The following is a 22798-nucleotide window of genomic DNA, read 5'->3' as shown; positions in this document are numbered from 1 at the left end:
TTCTTTACTGGGACATCTAGAAGAAGCCAAAAGGGCCTCAGTCAAGTATTAAATCTTGTGGATAAGATGATTTAAAATTTCAAATTTATGATGGCTTTAAGGAGATAAAAGACACCAGAAACTCTTAATTTTTCTTTAACTTGGGAACGATTTTATTTTTTTTATTTTTATTTTTTTTGTTTTTTTTTTTCCAATATATGAAATTTATTGTCAGATTGGTTTCCATACAACACCCAGTGCTCATTTGGGAACGATTTTAATAGTAGTCTCCTTATTTCTTTTCTGCTGGGTCTTGATATTGCAGAAAAAGCTTAGAATGATATAATTGAGATGGGATTTTGAAAAAGATGCTTATTAATTTTATGAGAAAATCAGATTGAATATTGACTAATCAGTAACCATTTTGAATGAATAGACTTTATAATAAACACATAGGTCATGTGAAAAGTAATTAGGATAAAAGGAATCTCTATGATTCCATGAAACCAAAGTTTATAAACTGCTTGAGATAAATCTAGTAAATCTGAATGTGACCTTGGCTTGTCATGTCAAGGCACCCAATTAATGTTTGCTTCCCTTCACCCAGACTCATACCTCTAGGCAAGAAGGCAATTAAGCTTCCATTAAAAATCAATTATCAGTCCAATTTTATGAGGTACTTAGAATAGGCAAATTCATTGAAACAGAAAGTACAATAGAAGTTACCAGGGGCTAGGGGTAGGGGAGGGAGAAATGGGGACTTGTTTAATAGGTACAGTTTCAGTATGGGATGATGAAAAAGTTCTGCAAACAGACAGTGGTGATGGTCGCACCATACTATAAATGTACTTAATGTCACTAAATTATACATTTATCAGTGATTAAAAAGATCAATTTATGATGTATATTTGACCACGATTTTTAAAAGAGATCTTTTTTTTTAAAGTTTATTTTTTGAGAGAGAGCACAAGTGCATGCACGTGCTTGTGGGTGGGAGAGGGGCAGAAAAAGGGAGAGAAAGAATCCCAAGCAGGCTCCATGCTGTGAGCACAGAGCCCCATGTGGGACTCCATCTCATGAACTGTTGAGATCACGACCTGAGCTGAAATCTAGAGTCGGATGCTTAACCAGCTGAGCTACCCAGGTGCCCCTAGATCTGTATTGTTTTAAAAAATATCCAGATAAAGGGCTTGTCAATCATTCCTTTATAATAATGTAATCTATGCAGTTTCCCAAATTTATCTGTTCATCAGAATCACTTGAGGTGCTTATTAATTTATATTTATATATAAATTATATATATATGTTTATTTATATATTAAATTAAATAGAAATTTAATTATTTATTTATTTAATTATAATATTAATTATTATATTATAATATAATATTAATTAATATTATTTAATTATTTAATTAATTATATAAAATTAATATAAATTAAATATATATAAATTATATATATATATATTTGAGAGAGAGGGAGAGAGCGAGGGAGAGAATCTTAAGCAGGCTCCAGGCTCAGCATGGAGCCTGATGTGGGGCTTGATCTCATGACTGTGGGATCATGACCTGAACTGAAATCAAGAGTCAGAGGTTTAGCTGACTGAGCCACCCAGGCACCCTGAGGTGCTTATTAAAGTTACAGGTTCTCTGGCCATACCCCAGACTGGCTATTTGGGAATTATTGGGTCCTAGGGTAGGCTCATGAAAACATGGTTGGATACTGTCTGTACTGGGGGGACCGTGGTGCCAATTCAAGAAGCTTACTAACTCTTAGACTTCTTCCCCTGTCCTGTGTTATCTTTTGTTTTTGCTTTTTTCAATTTTTTTATTGTGGTAAAATACACATAACAAAAAATTTACCATCTTAACCACTTAAAAACAATTTTTTTAATGTTTATTTTTGAGAGAGAGAGAGAGAGAGAGAGAGAGAGAGAGAGACAGAATCCGAGTGGGGGAGGCACAAAGAGAGTGGGAGACACAGAATCCAAAGCAGGCTCCAGGCTTTGAGCTGTCAGCCCAATGCAGGGCTCGAACTCATGAACCGTGAGATCATGACCTGAGCCGAAGTTGGATGCTTAACTGACTGAGCCACCCAGGCACCCCAGCCATCTTAACCATTTTTAAATATATAGTTCAGTAGTATTAAGTACATTCATATTGTCATGCAACCATCACCACCACCCATCTCCAGATGGATTTATCTTGCAAAACTGAAACTCTACACCCATTAAACACTAACTCCCATTCCCACCCTGGCCCTGGCAATCACCATTCTATTTTCTGTCTTTATGATTATGGATACTCTGAGTAACTCATATAAGTGGAATCATATAATATCTGCCTTTTCGCTACTGGCTTCTTTCACTCAGCAGTGATATCCACAGGGTTCGTCCATGTTGTAGCATATGTCAGAATTTCCTTCATTTTTAAGGCTGAATAAAACTCCATTGTATATGTGTACCACGGTTTCCTTATCCACTGATCCGCTGATAGACACTTGGGTTGCTTGCACATTTTAGCTGTTGTGAATAATGCTGCCACGAACATGGGTGTGCAGCTATCTCTTTGAGACCCTGCTTTTAGTTCTTTTGAGTATATACCTAGAGATGGAATCACTGACTTATTACATGGTAATTCTACTTTTAATTTTCTGAGGAACCACCATACGCCTTCCCATAGTATCCATGCCCATTTTACAATCCCACCAACAGTGCACGGGATTCCTGTTTATCCACATCTTTGCCAATGCTTGTTACTTTCTGTTGTTGTTGTTTTTAATACGAGCCATCCTAGTATGTGTGTGAGGTGGTATCTCATTGTAGTTTGGGTTTGCACTTCCCTAATGATTAGTGATGTTGAGCATCTTTCATTGCATCCTTTCATTTCATTCATGGCTGACTATGATTTATATATTTTCTTAGGAGAAATGTCTGTTCAAGTTCTTTGATCATTTTTTAAAATATAACTTATTGTCAAATTGGTTTATGTACAATACCCAGTGCTCATCCCAACAAGTGCCCTCCTCAATGCCTGTCACCCATCTTCCCCTCTCCCCCACCTCTCCCATCCACCCTCAGTTTGTTCTCTGTATTTAAGAGTCTCTTATGGTTTGCCTCCCTCCCTCTCTGTAACCCCCTTCCCCTCCCCCATGGTCTTCTATTAAGTTTCTCAAGATCCACATATGAATGAAAACATATGATATCTGTCCTTCTCTGACTGACTTATTTCACTCAGCATAATACCTTCCAGTTCCATCCACGTTGCTGCAAATGGCATGGTTTCATTCTTTCTCATTGCCAAATAGTATTCCATTGTATATATAAACCACATCTTCTTTATCCATTCATCAGTTAATGGACATTTAGGGTCTTTCGATAATTTGGCTATTGTTGAAAGTGCTGCTATAAACATTGGGGTACACGTGCCCCTATGCATCGGCACTCCTGTATTCCTTGGGTAAATTCCTAGCAGTGCTATTGGTGGGTCATAGGGTTGTTCTATTTTTAACTCTTTGAGGAACCTCCATACTGTTTTCCAGAGCGGCTGTACTAGTTTGCATCCCCGCCAGTAGTACAAGAGGATTCCTGTTTCTCCACATCCTTGCCAGCATCTATAGTTTCCTGATTTGTACATTTTGGCCACTCTGACTGGTGTGAGGTGGCATCTCAGTGTGGCTTTGATTTGTGTTTCCCTGATGATGAGTGACGCTGAGCATCGTTCCATGTGTCTGTTACTTTGCCCATTTTTTAATCAGGTTGTTTGCTTTTTTGTGTGGTTGATGTCCTTGTATTTTAATAGTTGTCAGATTTAATCTACCTAGAGAAGGATCTGGTTTGAGTCTCCAATATAGAAGGCATTTTTGAGACATCACATGTTATTGTTCAATTAAAGTTAAATAGTGCAATCCCTATCAAAATAACACTAGCATTCTTCACAGAGCTATAACAAACACTCCCAAAATTTGTATGGAACCAGAAAAGACCCCGAATTGCCAAAGCAATCCTGAAAAAGAAAATCAAAGCTGGAGGCATCACAATCCCAGACTTCAAGCTGTATTTCAAAGCTGTAATCATCAAGACAGTATGGTACTGGCACAAGAACAGACACACAGATCAATGGAACAGAATAGAGAACCCAGAAAGAGACCCGTTAGTATGGCCGACTAATCTTTGACAAAGCCGGAAAGAATATCCAATGGAAGAAAGAGAGTCTCTTCAGCAAATGGTATCAGGAAAACTGGACAGCGACATGCAGAAGAATGAACCTGGACCACTTTCTTACACCATACACAAAAATAAACTCAAAATGGATGAAAGACCTAAATGTAAGACAGGAAGCCAACAAAATCCTAGAGGGGAAAATAGGCAATAACCTCTCTGACCTCAGCCACAGCAACTTCTTACCTGACATGTCTCCAGAGGCAAGGGAAACAAAAGCAAAAATGAACTACTGGAATATCATCAAGACAAAAAGCTTCTGCACAGCAAAGGAAACAATCAGCAAAACTAAAAGGCAACCGATGGAATAGAAGATATTTGCAAATGACATATCAGATAAAGGGTTAGTATCCAAAATCTATAAAGAACATATCAAACTCAACACCCAAGAAACAAAGAATCCAGTGAAGAAATGGGCAAAAGACATGAATAGACACTCTTCCAAAGAAGACATCCAGATGGCTGACAGACACATGAAAAGATGCTCAACAGCACTCATCATCAGGGAAATACAAATCAAAACCACAGTGAGATACCACCTCACACCAGTCAGAATGGCACACATTAACAACTCAGGCAACAACAGATGTTGGTGAGGATATGGAGAAAGAGGATCTCTTTTGCACTGCTGGTGGGAATGCAAACTGGTGCAGCCACTCTGGAAAACAGTGTGGAGGTTCCTAACAAAATGAAAAATAGAACTACCCTACAACCCAGCAATTGCACTACTAGGTATTTATCCAGAGAATACAGGTGTGCTGTTTCAAGGGGGCACATGCACCCCAATGTTTATAGCAGCACTATCAACAATAGCCGAAGTATGGAAAAAGCCCAAATGTCCATCTATGGATGAATGGATACAGAAGATGTGATATATATATTCAATGGAATATTACTTGGTGACAAAAAAGAATGAAACCTTGCCATTTGCAACAATGTGGATGGAACTCGAGTGTTTACACTAAGCACAATAAGTCAGTCAGAGAAAGACAAATATCATATGATTTCACTCATATATGGAATTTAAGACACAAAACAGATGAAAATAAGGGAAGGGAAGCAAAAATAATATAAAAACAGAGAGGAAGACAAACCATAAGAGCCTCCTAAATACAGAAAACAAACTGAGGGTTGCTGGTGGGGTGTTGGGTGAGGGGAAGGGGTGAAGGGGTGAGGGGCATTAAGGAAGACACTAGTTGGGATGAACACTGGGTGTTATATGTAAGTGAAGAATCACTAAACTCCATTCCTGAGGGAGAAAAAAAAGTTAAATAGTTAGTAAGAGTCCTCCCTGTGTCAGGCATTGGGCTATTCACCAGGATTACAAAATTCAATAAGGCATGGTCTCTGTGCCCAAAGAACTTCAAGTCTAATGGAGAAGACAAACAACTGATTTCAAAACATGTTGATAATGTACTGGCAGAGAGCTTAGAACATAAAGGACAAGGGTTAGCCCACTTGGTAGGGGCAGGTAGAGGACTGCTGAGGGAAGGTGTTCTAGAGAAGGTGCTACCAGTAATGAATACTGAAGTCGGGTTTTTTCTGGGTGAAAAGATGGGGTGGTAGTGCTACTGGCAGGGCCTAAACAAAGGCATCCTGATGGGAAACAACATGTGAGATGAGGGGAACTACTGTAATTGAGTTGAGTAAAACTGAAGAGATTTCAAGGCAAGGGGTTGCTGGAAATGAGGCTGAAGAGGGAGGCAGAGATCAGGTCGCAGAAAGCTTTATGTGCTTCATTTTGTAGATGATGGGGATACCTTTAAATGGTTTTAAGTAAAAGAAGAATATCGGCACAGTCAGATTTTCTTTGTGTATAGGTCACTGGACTCTGAAGGGAGTAAAATGGGTAAGAGAGACTGTAAAGGTTCAAGTAAGAACTGGGGTGATGATAATGGGAATCAAAAAGAAAGGTCAGAGATTCAAGAACTATTCTGAAGGTAGGATCAGTGGGACTTTTCATTTTTTATTTTACTTTTAATTTTTTAACGTTTATTTATTTTTGAGAGAGAGAGAGAGACAGAGAGAGAGAGAGAGAGAGACAGAGAATGAACGGGGGAGGGGCAGAGAGCGAGAGAGAGAGACACAGACTCCAAAGCAGGCTCCAGGCTCCGAGCTGTCAGCACACAGCCTGACACGGGGCTTGAATTCAGGAACTGTGAGATCATGACCTGAGCCAAAGTCAGACACTTAACCAACTGAGCCACCCAGGCACCCCTCAGTGGGGCTTTTTAGCTGACTACATGTGAAGGGAGAGAGGAAAGGAGGAGTCTAGAATGAGTCTATAGAGTCTAGAATGATAGAGCGGGGAACCCAAGAGGAGACGCAGATCCAAGGATGAGGGTGAGAAGTTCTGTTTCTGACATGTTGAAATGAAGTAACTGTCAGACATACAAGTAGAGATGTACGAGCCTGATAGGACCCTGGCTGTATGCGACCGGTGCTCTGGGGGTATTCAGGGCTAAAAATACAGACTTAGAAGTCATTTGCCTAAGGCAGTGGGAAAGTCAAGAGGTAAGACTGCTCAGTAACTATGTGTAGTGAGTAAAGTAATGAGCCCAGTATAGAACACTGGGCAATGACAACATTTAGGATGAGGAACAAGAGACAATGGGAAGGACTGGTCAGAGAAGAAGGAAGAAGTAGTAGAAAGGGTATAACTTTGAAGCCACACAGAATCAGTTTTAGAATTTCTTCTCCACTACCTATTGTATGTCCTTGAACAAATTAGTCATGAGCCTCAGTTTTCCTGTCTATTATATAGGGACAATATAGTAGTAACCCCCTTATCTGCATAGGATACATTCCAGGACCCCCAGTGGATGCCAGAAACCAGGGATAGTATTGAACCCTATATATGTTTTTTCCTATACATACATATCTATGGTAAAGTTTAATTTATAAATTAGGCATAGTATGAGATCAACAATAATTAACTAATAATAAAATAAAATAATTATGACAATAAACTGTAATAAAAATTATGTGAATGTGGTCTCTCTCAAAATATCTTCTTGTACTTTCACCCTTCTTTTTGATTTTTTAATGTGTATCTATTTTGAGAGAGAGAGAGAGAGAGAGAGAGAGAGAGAGAGAGAACATGCACGTGTGTGCATGAAAGTGGGGGAGGGGCAGAGACAGAGGGAGAGAGAGAATCCCAAGTAGGGTCCTGGGATCAAGACCTGAGTCAGGCTCCACGCTCAGCTTGGGATTCTCTCTCTCCCTCCCTCTGTCCCTCTCCCCCCACTCATACTCTAAAGTATGTCTGTAAAGTAAAGTAAAGTAAAGTAAAATAAATAAATACATAAATACATAAATAAATAAATAAATAAATAAATAAATAAATAAAATTCTCATAAAAAAGATAATTAAAAAAACAAATAAAAATAAATAAGTAAAAAGTGCCTTTCACAGTGCCTACCTCACTGTAGGCACTTAACAAATGTGATTTCCTCTTTTTGTTAGTCTGGCCCTTTTATGTTTCCCTGCCGGTAAGTGACAGGAAGTAGGCTATCCTTAGTTGTTAAGTAGTTTTTAGCCTTATTTTATTTTATTTTTTTTTGAGAGAGACATGGAGCTTGATCTCACAATTGTGAGATCATGACCTGAGCCAAAATCAAGGGTCAGATGCTTAACCGACTGAGCTACCAGGGCACCCCTGTAGATTTTAGCTTCACCAAGGGTCAAATTGGGAGACAGCCCAGTCTCTGCCAATCTACAGTTACTCTCAACTGAAGCCACAAAGATGCAAAAAAATTCAGGTTTGTAATGGTGCTCTCGATGCCCATAGAACTACTGCGCTTCTTCTGTGTTATTTCTGCTTTTCCAGGACACTAGTCCTTGGGAGCAGCTCCACAATGAAATAAGTGAGCATATAAGAACATATTTGAAATGGGCTAGGAATTCATAGTTGTTAGAGGTGACACCAGCTTCATTTTTGGCTCGCGGAATATAAGGGCGTTTTGTATATGGTAGGCGATGAAAAGGTGCTGGAATGCCCCCAAAATACTAAAATTAGAAAAGAAAAATTCTTCATGACTCAAAGATTAGTGTGGTAGAGGTTTTTTTTTTTTTTTTGAAACTAAAACATGTATTACATCATCCTGGCAGGCCTGTTTTTAATGATCTGTAAGCTTCAATACAGCAAGTATCATTTAAGGCTTTGAAGGGAGAGGAAAAAGGGTGTTTCAAGTCCCTCAAACAATTTACTGCTCCAGTATTTCTAATAATCATGTGAGTATTTTTCCTTTCGACTGGCGAGCAAAGGAAGACGGAAACCTGTGGAAACTGGAGTTGGACAAGAAAACAAAGTTCACAGATGAAATCCTGTCTTACGTTGGCCGCTCAAACGAGACTCACCCCTTACGGGCTTTAAAAAAATTCATCCAGCACAGTCTCTTTTGTTCCCCTCAGTGGTTAAGTGTCACAGAAGCCTACTCAGGCTGATCTAAACAATCATGGGAAAGTTCCTTCAGGAAAAAGAGGCAGGGATTACTGTACTTTGTCATGGTCATTCATGCCAATGGTAGGCCATTTCCCCTCAGAGATGTATTTCTCTAATTAGAGCGATGGGCTGAAAACAAGCAATTTTTAAGTCAATCAATACAATTAAAATGTCTCCAAATAACACAATAGTTTTATTTCTGTGGTAATTACCTCCCTTCCCTTGAAAACGAAACTGTCTTCCCACTATTAGTGCATGGTTAAAACAGATGACCTTCGGGAACCTATAAACTAGTGACTGGCATACAGCAGGCACTCAATAAACACTTGTTGAAGGGCACCTGGCTGGCTCCGTTGGAGGAGCATGCGACTCTTGATCTCGGGGTCATTGAGTTCAAGCCCCACATTAGCTGTAGAGATTACTTAAATAAATAAGTAAAACTTAAAAAAATACTTCTTGAATGGAAGAAGGAATGCATAGGGCGAAACAAACACCTTCTCTTGAAGGCCTCTGTTCTTTTTGTATTAATCCAAGGCTAATTTAGCTTCTTTACAGTCACATCCTGTGCTCAAGACTCAGTTCAAGTCTCTTGCTATTTTATTGTTAAGGTACATATTATCATGCCTCTTTTTCTCGACCAATTTTTTCAATTGGGCATTTTTTAACTCAGTTTTTACTTACATTTATTATTTTACATTTTCCCATTTTAGTTGTAGAATGAGCTTGTTGCTCCAGCCTGGAACACATCTAACTGGAACACAGAGGTAAGAGTTACATATGAACAACAGACTAGCTTCTCGGTCCTCTTGGCATCCTCTAAATCACCTTTCATGATACTCTTATATTACTTAGTCATTCGCTCATTTACTTATTCAACAAATATTTACTAAGTCTTAATATGTGTCAGGCACCATTCTCAATGCTGAGGATATAGCAATGAACAAAAGGGACTGAAATCCCTGCCCCTGTGGTATTTACAAGCGAGTGCAGGGAAGGTCAGGCAAAACAAGAAAAACATGTCATGAAAAACAAAACAGTAGAGGATTTATTCCAGATTACAAGAAACCAAAGAGACGTTACCAAGTACAATGTGTAAACCTTGATTCTATCCGGGGTCAGAAAACAAACAGCTAAATATATTTGAGAACAATCAGGGAAATTGTAACTTGCATTAGATGTTAGATGATGTTATGGAATTATTGTTCATTTTGTTAAATGTGATAATGACATAGGGATTATGCAGGAGAATACGAGAATACCCTTATTGTTAGGAGTATGTAGGGGTAAGGTGTCAGGATTCCTGTAACTTAGTTTCAAATGATCTATCATCTATCTATCTATCTATCTATCTATCTATCTATCTATCTATCTATCATCTATCTACCTACCTACCTACCTACCTACCTGCCATGCACAAATGTAACAAAATGTCAGTATTTGGTGAATCCAGGTAAAGGGCATAGAGGTGTCTTTATAACTTTCTTGTAGGTTTGAAAATTTTCAAATAAGGAGTGGTGGGAGCGGGGGAAACTTATTCTATTTCTAGTCAGAAATGTGACTCATGATTAATTAGTTTGACTCTTGTTGCTCAACATTTTTCTATAAGTGGGTTGATCCCTCATCCTGAAGTATTTCCTTTCATCATATACCTAGCAACACTTTCCCTTTTCTGTTGTGGCCAGAGGAAAGGCTAGGATATGGGATAGCCACAGAATATTCTCTCAAAATATCTCTTTGCTGTGACTTTGTTAAATTAACATTAAGTGGAGCACAGGGTGCCAGAAGGTGAGTCTTGGTTCAACAGTAGCCCACAAGAGAAACTGAAATAGATACATGTATTTCTGACAGGTCCTGGAAGAAGCACAAAGCACACTCTGAGGGATCACAGGGGGAGGTCAAGGCAAGGTGCAGACAGAAAGCGAAAGGACCTGGGGCAACATGCCTTTATTAGGGTCTGTGGGAGGAGTGCTTTGGGGTCCCCAGGCTAAGGCCAGATTGGTCAATTCAAACCAAACAAGTGAGGCTTTAGTGAGTTCCATGGGGGTCTTGTTTAAGGGGCGCACCAGGGGAAGGCCCTGGGAGGTAGGGGAGACTGCTGATCACAAGGGTTGTTAGGGAAGTCACATCAGGAACTCAATTGCTTGTGGCTCTTCCAGCTGTTATCCAGAGCATTGGATTGCACAAGGGGACTAGTGTCAGTTTAAGGTCCCTGCAGGCCAAACAAATTGGATGCTGAGGCAGCAATACCATGGAGCAGCTTAGCTAAATTCTGTACACTCTTCCTTCAACTTGATCTGAAATAGTGCTTTCACATATCTGTTATTCACATGGTTTATAGCTGAATTCAAGCTAGTAATAAAATAATTACAAAGTACAGGAAAAACACAAGGACGAAGTAGGAAGCAAATTAGCCATGAAGCCAGTAATATAGGGTGTATATTAGATTTCTATGGTTGCTGTAATAAAGTAGCACAAACTTAGTGGCTTGAAACAACTGAAATTTATTTTCTTAACAGATCTGGAGGCCATTAGTCCACCATGTGTCTTACAGGGCTAACATCAGCGTGTCTGCAGGGCTGGTTCCTTCTTCTCTAGGGGAGACTGTTTCCTTGGCTTTTCAGTCTTCTAGAGGCTGTCCTTATTCCTTGGCTTGTGGCCCTTTCCTCCCACTGGTTTTGGCTTTCACACTACTTTTTTCCTCTCCTGTCATCAAACCTTGTCTGCCACTTACAAGTGATTATATTATCCAGGATAATCTCCCCCAACTCAAGATCCTTAACTTAATCCTATCTGCAAAGTTCTTCTTGCCAAATAAAATGACATTCACAGGCTCTAGGCATTAGGACCTGGGTATCTTTGGGTGCCATTATTGAGTTTACCACAGCATGAGAAAGGGTCATGTAAATAAGTAAGAAATAAAAGAGAGGATCCTCACTAATTCTTTGAAAATAAGTTAGAAGGTATCATATCATTCTTCCTCAGAAAGGGTATCTCTCATCACCATAAACACTTAGACTGAGAGAGTAAACCGGGATGGAGGTACTCAGACCTCATATTGCTTCTGGGATCTACCACTTATTTAATGTTGGGCAAATTACTTATCTGCTATGCTTCAACTCCCTAGTCTTTAAACCAGAGATGGTAATATTTTCTCAAATGGTGGTTGAGAAGATTCAATACTATAATGCATGAAAAGATTTAACACAGTTCCTGACACATTTAAATAATGCCTGTTATAATTATTTTATTATTCATGGAATAGGACGTGCAACCCTCCTGATGCTGATCAGTACACAGTATTTCCAGGGGCCGCTAGTGACCCCTTCTATGTGCATTCTACAGCATTCTATGTAAGATAGTAAGTAAAAAGCTTACTCAAATGTCAATTTTATTTTCCCAATTTTAAGCACAGTGGATAGGAGTATCTCTAAACTGCATCGCAAACTTCCTTGTCTTACTAAAAAATAATAGTAAACATAGTTACCCTTTGCTTATTAATTCTGACTCAACATTATAAATATGGCTTATTGTCCTGGAACATAATAGAAAGATATCCTCAAGGAGAAAAAAGATTCATAAAATCATTTATTTGACTGCTACATGGTAACTGACCTCAAATACCATTTTTATTTATTTTTTATTTTTTTATTTTTTTAGTATGAAATTTATTGTCAAATCGGTTTCCATATAACACCCAGTGCTTGCACTGTGCAAACACCCAACACTGTGCTTCTGTGGATCAAATACCGTTTTTAATTTGGATTTTCTCTTCACCGCTTGGGTCTCTAGTGACTCTCTTTTCTGATAACACTTATCACAACTGTCAGTGTGTGGCTGTGATAATGTGATTTATAAAATATATATATTTGGTCATTGGGATGACCACAATATATATCTCGTATGTATTTGGTCTTCATGCACAGTTCCTGGTTCACAGCTCCCAAAACACTTGGAATTTCCTAAGTGTTCAGAGTGATCAAGGTGTCTTTTGTTATGTGAATGAGTGACTTTTGAAAGCACCTAAGGATGTGGCTGCCAGAACCAACCTTGGGATTAGAGGGTTGGAACTTTCAGTCCCATCCCCCTACTGCCAGGGAGGAGAGATGGGCTGGAGATTGAGCTCCACCTCCAGAAGCCAAAGATTTGATCAACCACACCTATGTAATAAAGCCTTCATAAAAACACAAAAGGATGGGGTTCTGAGAGCTTCTGGGTTGGGGAATATGGGGAGCTTCGGGGAGAGTGGTGCAACTGGAGAGGGCAGGCAAGCCCAGCGCCCTTTCCCCATACCTTGCCTTATGCGTCTCTTTTATCCGCTTCTGAGTTAAATCCTTTCAGAATAAACTGGTAATCCAGTAAGTAGAATGTTTCTCTGAGTTCTGTGAGCTGCCCTAGCAAGTTACTCTCAAACCTGAGGAGGAAGTACTGGGAACCTCTGATATATATAGTTAATTGGTCAAAAGTACAGGTTAACAGCCTGGGCTTGTGACTGGCATCTGAAGTAAGGAGGTGAGGGGCAGTCTTGTAGGCCAGAACCCTTACTCTGTGGAATCTGATGCTATTTCCAGGTTGATAGTGTCAGAATTTAGGTGAATTAAGATGAATTCTTGGACACCTTGCTGGTGTTGTGTGGGAAGCCCCCACCCTCCATGTCTGAAATCGGTTCTAGGAACTTAATTGAGTGGCTAAGGCTAGCAACACTTTAGACTACTCTCACTACTTTTTATCTGCAGCTGATGACCTAATCAGTATTTGAAGATTATGCATTTATAAGAGGTTCCCTGGGAAACGCTTAAGAGACTTCCTGCCCTGCCTACTAAGACACATGTAAACCCTGTAAACACTAGCTCTTCAGGGTCCATTTTTACTTCCTTTCAAATTAGTGACTATATTTTGAACACCTTAGTAGTTTGACCGCTATGTTGTTAAGATATTAAAGAGTTCAACCACGTCAGACACTAGCCTGAGGATCTGTCTAATGTTTAATGCAAATCAAAAGACTAGAAAATTAATCGGCTTAAGGTGTGAAAATATCTTCACTTTAATGATCGTATCTTATCAAAATGACCCAGTAATTGCTCTGTCTACCTGAAGTTACAGAGTTCTCATGTTTTTGTTTACAGTGAACATCAGACAATCCTTAAGGCTACTGACGGACATTCTGTACCCATATAGATACAAATGTATACGTAAACAGAGGAAATCTAGATTACCCAGTGATTTAGCCATATTAATTCTGGCTTCTACATTTTTACTGTCAACATTAACGCTCCTGCTTAATTGAGCCCTTTGTTGATAAAATACTTTTTTTGTTTGTTGGTTTATTTCTCCCCCAAATTGCTTCTTGCCCTCAGGGAAGGTGTGTGAACTAACAAGTCTTATCTTTGCTGTAGACTGGGGCCTCTCTGTCAGTCTTAGCTGTGGCCCATTTTTTGTTTTTTTTATGTTTATTTATTTTTGACACACACACACACACACACACACACACACACACAGAGTGTGAGTGGGGGAGGGGCAGAGAGCAAGAGGGAGACACAGAATCTGAAGTAGGCTCCAGGCTCTGAGCTGTCAGCACTGAGCCCAATGTGGGGCTCAAACTCACGAACTGTGAGATCATGAGCATAGCGGAAGTTGGACACTTAACCAACTGAGCTACCCAGGCGCCCCAGCTGTGACCCACTTTTAAGTGGAAAGGAGACCAGAACCCTCAGACAGACAAGTTGGTATAGTACACAATTAAAATTCAATGAATTCTCAGATGAGCCATACCTATATTTAAGTATAAGTATAAAATTCTTAATAAAACTAACAAAATCAATTTTGGGGTGAACTGTCATTCAAATTATTCATGTCACTGGTATTTGCAGGATGACAAGACATTTTAGGTACACCTATTAAGTGTTACTAAAATGTATTTTTATCAGTACTGTTCTTCATGCAACATAGTCCATTCATGTTAGCTTACAAAACAGATGTAATGAATATAGTGATACATGGTGCTTCTTTCTCTGTATTTGCCAGGAATCTGAAGAATCATGAGATTTTCTTGTCCTGCCCACAATGGCTTTAAAGAGCACATGTATTAGGTGTATACCAATAATAGTATAATAATAGGTGCCATATATGGGGTACCTACTAAGAGTTAAGCACTATATAGAGTGCTTTTTATATTGTGGTGGTTTTCAGATACATCTACAAAATCTTTTGAAGGTGGATCCCAATTCTTTTCCCCTTGAGTATGGGCTAAACTTACTGATTCATTTCTAATGAATAGAATAGAATGAAAGTGACAGTGTGTGACTTCACAGACTAGTTCATAAAAGGCACTGTGGCATCCTGCTTGCTCTCTCTGAGATCACTTTTTCTGGGGAAGTCACTGCCATAATCATGAGGAATATGTGAACTGCTGAGGCCTCCTGCCAACAGTGATATAAGTGAGCAAGCCTTCAGACGGCTGCAGCCCCAACCTAAATCTTGATTTCAGTCTTACAAGGGAGAACCATCCAAGCAAGTTGATTCTGCATTCCTGATGCTTAGAAACTGTGTGAAATAATAAATGTTTATTGTTTTAAGCCTCTAAGGTTTGGGGTAAATATATCACATAGCAATAGATAACTAATACACACACACACACACACACACACACACACACACACACATTTTATTCTCACAACTACCAGGAGACGAGTAGTATTATGAGGAAACAAAGGCTCAGGTGGTTACTTAACTTACTCAAGGCCACACAGCTAGTGGTTGCAGACCCATGATACTACGTCCATATTTGCTCCACTATATTATACTATTTCTTTTCAGATCCTGTTTCTTTTAGGCAGCTTCTTAGCTATCCCTCCCAATTCTGATTAGCTTGCCATCAATGCTCTCATTCAAATAATGGATTAAGAAAGAAGAAGAATGGCTAAGGACAGAGCCCAGAATTCTACTTCTGGAGATGTCCCTTTAGCATGATCTGAACCCATTAATTAGCACATTTTTGGTATGATTTTCAACCACTTATTTATTACCCATCCTCTATTCCTTCTGCTTATTCATAAGGATATCATGGAGAGGGTGCCAAGGTCCTGCTAAGATTCAACTAAACTAAACAAATATTATGAATATAGCCATGCTAAGTATAGTTTTCTCCGGATTTACCAGTCTTGTAATCCCTTCACAAAGGGAAGAAGTTTGCACTGGCTGTGTCATTCCCTCCTCCTTCAATGTTACCGCCATTAACATCATGTACCATCGCTCCTGTCACTTCACAGTTATCACTGATTTTGAGAAATAAATAACCATTTTAGACATATTATTTGATTTAAACCTCAGGACTACCCTATGAAATAGGTTGTTCTCTTATTATTTCTAGTTCACCAATTGGGAAATGTGGCTTATAGAGATTCAGTAACTTGCCCAATGTCATTTTACTAAGAGGTGAAAGAGCTGGGGTTGAAACCAGGTCTTCTTACCCACCAAGCATGGGCTCTCTTGCTTTCCTTTTCCCTCTTCTCTTCTCCCCTCCGTCCCCACATCCTCCCCCCTAACTTCTTCTTCAATAAACTCTGATAGACTTACAGTTAACACAACTTCCTTTTCTGAATAGGTATAGATATTGATTCTTTTTAATAAATAGTTGAAGAATATCACCCAAGATAGATGTCAAGGTCACCAGGCTTCAGTCTGCTGAAATGACCTTCTGAATATTGGGTCCCTGCCTCTACATTTGGAACTTTTCTCCCCTTCCCTCCCCATGATGGGCACAATTTCCTCTTTCTTTCTTTCTTTCTTTTTCTTTCTTTCTTTCTTTCTTTCTTTCTTTCTTTCTTTCTTTCTTTCTTTCTTTCTTTCTTTCTTTCTAGTTTACTTATTTTGAGAGAGAGAGAAAGCATGAGGGAGGGAGGGGCAGAGAGAAAGGGAGAGAGAATCCCAAGCAGGCTCCATCCTGTCAGCATAGAGCCCGACACAGGGCTTGCTCCCATTAACCATGAGATCATGACCTGAGCCGAAATTAAGAGTCAGATGTTCAACTGACTGAGCCACCCAGGTACCCTCACAATTTCCACTTTCTAAACACTGCCGGCAGTGGTTCAGTCAGCTTATCTACTAGGCCTCGGTACCTTGGAATATAAACTAGATCCAGAAACTTAAGTTCATTTAAAGCAGTTAGGTGATTTCTTATAATCTCAGTTATGTTTGATTTTATTCCCTAGAACTACTGTTCATTTTATCTTTTCCAGTCCAAAGAGCACCCTCTTTAACTGAGAAGAATAAATGAAAATAGGAGGTGAATTTTCTTTTCTTTTCTTTCATTTATTAATACAATACCATCCATCTAGGGTTCATTGTTCTTTTTGCTGCAATGTAATTTTTTTAATAAGGAAGACTTTTATATATGCACCCCTATGTTTATTGCAGCATTATTTATAATAGCCAAGATGTGCCAACTCGTGTCTATCAATAAATGCATGGATAAAGAAGATGTGGTATATATGTGTGTGTGTGCATATATGTGTACCAAATATATATACATATATATATATATACACACACATATATATATACACACACACACACATATATATATATATGATGGAATATTATATAACCATAAAAAAGGATGGGGTCTTGACTTTTGTGACAACATAGATGGACCTAGAGGGCATTATGCTAAGTGAAGTAAGTCAGACTGAGAAAGACAAATACCATGTAATTTCACTCATATGTATAATCTAAAAAAAAAATTAATACACAAACAAAAGGCATAATCAGATCTATAAATACAGAAAATAAATTGATGGCTGCCAGAGGGGAGGAAGGTATGGATATGGGAAAAATGGGTGAAGGGGAGTAGGAAATATAGGCTTCCAGTTATGGAATGAATACATCATAGGAATAAAAGGTACATCATAAAATATAATCACTTATATTATAATACTTGTATGGTGACAGACGGTAACTACTTGTGGTGTGCACAGCAAAACATACAGAGATGTTGAATTACTCTGTTGTACACCTGAAACTAATGTAACATTGTGCATCCATTATGCTCAAATAAAAAATTAAAATAAAAAAATTAAAAGGAAAACTTTTTATATTGTCTTCAGTATTTTGCCACAATTCTGTTTTCCTAGTCTCTTACTTTCCCTTTAATTTAATGTAATTCAGTAAGTATTCATTTATATATACCGTGAACCAGGCACTTGGCTAGATGCTAGGAACATAGAGTAAGCAAGATAGATAAATGCTTTCCTGGAACTTACGGTCTAATAAGAAAGGCAGAATTTTTTTAATGTTTTATTTATTTTTGAGAGAGAGAGCAAGCACAAGCTGGGGAGGGACAGAGAAAGGGGGACAGAGGATCCAAAGCGGGGTCTTTGCTGACAGCAGAGAGCCTGATGCAGAACTCAAACTCACGAACTGCGAGATCATGACGTGAGCCAAAGTCAGATGCTTAACTGACTTAGCCACCCAGGTGCCCCAAGAAAAGTAGAATTTAAGCAAATAATTATATGTATGAGAAATGTTAGGAAAAGAGCTTACAAGAAGCAGATTGAACCTAACTTAAAAGTTCAAGTCTTCTTAGAAAAAGAGACACTTAAAAAAAATTACCAATCTTATATAAACCCTTTCAGAAAAGATAGGAGGAAATACTTCCAAACGCATTTTATGAGTTTAATCACAGTGTTTTTATGATTAATGATTTAATGTCAGAATAATCCTGACACTCAGAACAGACAAGGATATTACAAGAAAAGAAAACCGTAGCCTAAAATACCTCTTTGGATAGATGCGAAAGTAATTAATAAAATGTTAAAGAAATCCAATGATATGTGAAAATGATAATAAATCACGACTAAGGTGGATTTATCCACATGAACATCAGAAAGGGGAAAAATCATATGTCACTCAATACATTCAGAAAAATAAAAAATTGAATACCCATTCATAATAAAAATTCTCACCAAACTAAGAATAAAAGCAAATTTCCTCAACCTATTAAAGGGCATCCATGAAAAACCTCATATTTAATTCTAAAGACTGAAAACTTTCTGGCCAAATCAATGTTATCTGCTCTTACCACTTCTATTTAATATTGTAATGAGGTCCTACTCTGTGCAATAAAGAAAGAAAAAAGAAAGACCCTTACCAAGATTGTAAAGGAAGAAGCAAAACTGCCTCTATTTGCATGTGACATGATTTTGCTGCAGAAAATTCTAAGAAATCTACAAAGAAACTATGAGAACTAATAAGTGAATTTACCAAAGTCACAGGATATAATGTACAAAAGGCAATTATATATGTGTAATTTTTTTTTTTAAGTAGGCTTCATGTTCAGCACAGAGCCCAGTGCGGGGCTTGAACTCATGACCCTGAGCTCAAGACCTTGGCTGAGATCAAGAGTCAGATGTTTAACTGACTGAGCCACCCAGGTACCCCTATATTTCTATATTCTTAAAATGGAAAACCGGTAAAGAAAATAACTTTAAAAAATAATACTATTGGGGCATCTGGGTGGCTCAGTCGATTAAGCATCCGACTCTTCATTTCAGCTCAGGTCATGATCTCACAGTTTGTGAGTTCAAGCTCTGCATCAGGCTCTGTACTGACAGTGCGAAATCTGCTTGGGATTCTCTCTCTCCCTCTCTCTCTGCCCCTCCCGTCACTGGTGCTCTCTTGCTTTCTCAAAATAAATAAATAAACTTAAAAAAAATACTATTTATAATAGGAGAACAAAACAAAATATTTAGGAATAACTTTAATAAAATGTGTAAGATCTGTATATTAAATGCTGTAATGCATTGCTGAAAGAAATGTAAGAAGATCTAAGGAAAAATGTACTATGTCCATGGATTGGAAGATTCAATACTGTGAAGTTGACAATTCACCCCGAATTGATCTACAGAGTCTTCAAATCTCAATCAAATTCTTGTCAGGCTTTATTTACTTTTCATTTTTTTTTTGTAGAAATTGACAAGTTTATTCTAAAAGTTATATAGAAATGCAAGGGACCTCTAATGACCAAAATAATCTAGAAAAAGGCAAAGTTGAGGTGTGTACACTACCTTATTATAAAGCTAAACTAATCAGACTAAAGTTTAACAAATATATCAATAGAACAGAATAGAAAATCTAGAAACGCACCCACACATATATAGTCAATTGTTTTTGTTTTTTGTTGTTTTTTTTTTAACAAAGGAACCAAAACAATTAAGTGGGAAAAGTGAAGTCTTTTCAACAAATAGTGTTGGAATAAACAACTAGCTATCCAGATGGTACAAAAAAGGATCTTGACCTCAACATCAAACCACCCACAAAAATTGATTCAAGATGGATTATAGACCAAACATAAAAGCTAGATTTCTGATGCTTTTAGACGAAAATGAAGGGTAATACTGTCACAAACTTAGGGTAGCAAAGGTTTTTTAACACTGGACCCAGAAATCATTAATCATAAAAGAAAAAATTGATCAAATGTGGACTTTAAAAACTTCTGCTCAATGAGAGCACCATTAAGGAAATAAACAAACCAAAGAATGGTAGCAATATTTGCAATAAGCATATCTGACTTACAACTAGACTGGTTACAAGGAGCTCCTACTACACAATAATTAAAACAACCCACCCAAAACTGAGCAAAAGATTTCAAGAGGCACTTCACAAAGAAAATGGCTAATAAGCAATACAAAACTGTTCAGTGTCAGTAATCATCAGGGAAATGCAAATTAAAACCACAATGAGACACCACTTCATATTCACTAGAAAGGCTAAAATGAAAAGTCTGTATTTGCTTTGGCAACACATATATTAAAATTGGGACAATACAGAGATTTGCATGGCCCCTGTGCAAGTATGACATGCAAATTTGTGAAGTGTTCCATATTAAAAAAAAAATAACCTTATAGTGATAATCATTTCACAATATATACATATATCAAATCATCACATTGTATATTTTAAACTTATACAATGTTATCTGTCAATTATATCTCAACAAATTATATCTCAATAAATAAGCTAGGGGGGGAAAAGAAGACTGACAACACCAAATGTTAGCAAGGATATGAAACAACTGGGATTTTTCATACATTGCTGGTAGATATGTAAAACAGTACAATCACTTTGGAAAAAGTCTGCCAGCAAATATCCCTTAGATATTTACCCAAGAGAAATAAAAACATATGTCCATGAAGTTAAGCATCCTTTCATGAAAAAACTCGGAACAAACTGGGTATAGAAGCAACGTACTTCAACAAAATAAAGGCCATTTATGTCCCACAGCTAACATAATAGTGAAAGACTAAAGGCTCTCCCTCTAAGACCATGAACAAGATCACTCCTTTCCAACATAGTACTGGAAGTCCTAGCCAGAGAAATTAGGGAATAAAAAAGAAATGGAAGCCATCCAAATTGGAAAGGAAGAAGTAAGGGGCGCCTGGTGGCTCAGTCAGCTAGGTGTCCGACTTCAGCTCAGGTCATGATCTCGTGGTTTCTGGGTTCGAGCCCCATGTCAGGCTCTGTGCTGACGCTCAGAACCTGGAGCTGCTTCAGATTCTGTGTCTCCCTCTCTCTCTGCCCCTCCCACAGTGTGTTCTGTCTCACTCTGGAAGATAAATAAACATTAAAAAATTTTTTTTTAAAAAGAAGTACAATTGTCTCTGTAGATGATATAACTTTATGTAGAAAATCTTTAAAAAATCCATCCAGGGACAGCCAGGTGGTGTAGTCAGTTGAGAATCCGACTCGATTTTGGCTCAGGTCATGATCCCAGGGTCATGGGATTGAGCCCTTCGTCAGGCTCTGCACTGAGCGTGGAGCCTGACTGGGACTCTGTCTCTCTCTCTCCCTCTGCCCTTCTCTCTAGCTCGTGTGTGCTCTCTCTCTTTCTAAAAAAAAAAAAAAAAAATCCATCCCAAAACTGATAGAACTAAAAAATCAATCCAGTTAAGTTGCAGGATACAAAATCAACATACAAAAATCAGTTGCATTTTTGCACACTAACAACAAGTTATCTGAAAAAGAAATAAAGAAGACAATCCCACTTACAATAGTATCAAAAACAATAAAATACTTAGGAATAAATGTAATCAAAGAGGTGAAAAATCTGTACACTGAGAACTCAGACTTTGATGAAAAACACTGAAGAAGACACAAACAAATGGAAAGATATCCGTGTTCATGAATTGGAAGAATTAATGTTAAACGTTCCTACTCCTCAAAGCTATCTATAGATTCAATGTAATCCCTATCAAAATTCCAATGGCATGTGTCATAGCGGTGGAAAAAAATCCTGAAATTCATAAGAAACCACAAAAGACCTTGAAAAGCTACATCAATCCTAAGAAAGAAGCAGAGCAGGAGGCATCATTCTTTCTGATTTCAAACTACATTACAAAGCTAATGTAATCAAAACGGTATGGTACTGGCACAAAAACAGATACACAGACCAATGGAACAGAATCAAGAGCATAAAAATAAATCCACACATATACAGTGAACTAACTTTGACAAGAATCAAGAGCATAAAAATAAGTCCACACATACGCAGTGAACAAACTTTGACAAGGGAGCCAAGAATGCTCAATGGGGAAAGGATAGTCTCTTCAGTAAATGGTGCCAATGCCAGGAAAACAAGCTATTCATGTGCAAAAGAATGAAACTGGACCCGTATCTTACACCACTCACAAAAATTAACTTGAAATGGATTAAAGACTTAAATAGAAGATCTGAAAACTGTAAAACTCCTAGAAGAAAACATAGGGGAAAAGCTCCTTGACATTGGTCTTGGCAATGATTTTTTGGATGTGATACCACAGTGCAAGCAACAAAGGCAAAAAGTAAGTAAGTGGGACTGCATCAAATACAAAAGCCTCTGCACAGCAAAATAAACAGTCAGCAAAATGAAAAGGTAACTACAGAATGAGAGAAAAGATTTGCAAACCATATAGCTGATAAGTCATCAATATCCAAAATACATAAGGAACTCATACAACTCAATAGCAAAACCCCCAAATAATCCAATTAAAAAATGGGCAGAGAACCTGAATAGACATTTTCCGAAAGAAGACGTATTAATGACCAACATATACATAAGATGCTTGTGTTAAGGGGAATGTAAATTGGTACAGCCATTCTGGGAAACAGTATGAAGTTTCTCAA

The 22798-nt window shown here is 38.1% G+C and overlaps 1 protein-coding gene and 1 non-coding gene across 4 annotated transcripts in view; one reads left to right on the top strand and one right to left on the bottom strand.

Moving 5' to 3' along the window:
• Positions 1-22798, bottom strand: part of CD1H11orf49 (chromosome D1 C11orf49 homolog) — a 199086-nt gene that overhangs the window by 57562 nt on the left and 118726 nt on the right. The window lies entirely within an intron of this gene.
• Positions 20423-20526, top strand: LOC122231556. The gene has a single exon (XR_006208826.1). It is a non-coding gene; the product is annotated as a U6 spliceosomal RNA (small nuclear RNA).

This window comes from Panthera tigris, chromosome D1 (genome assembly GCF_018350195.1).
Source record: "Panthera tigris isolate Pti1 chromosome D1, P.tigris_Pti1_mat1.1, whole genome shotgun sequence".
NCBI classification, from domain to species: domain Eukaryota; kingdom Metazoa; phylum Chordata; class Mammalia; order Carnivora; family Felidae; genus Panthera; species Panthera tigris.
Note: the sequence above shows the minus strand (reverse complement) of the source record. Positions and strands in the feature narration are given on the sequence as shown.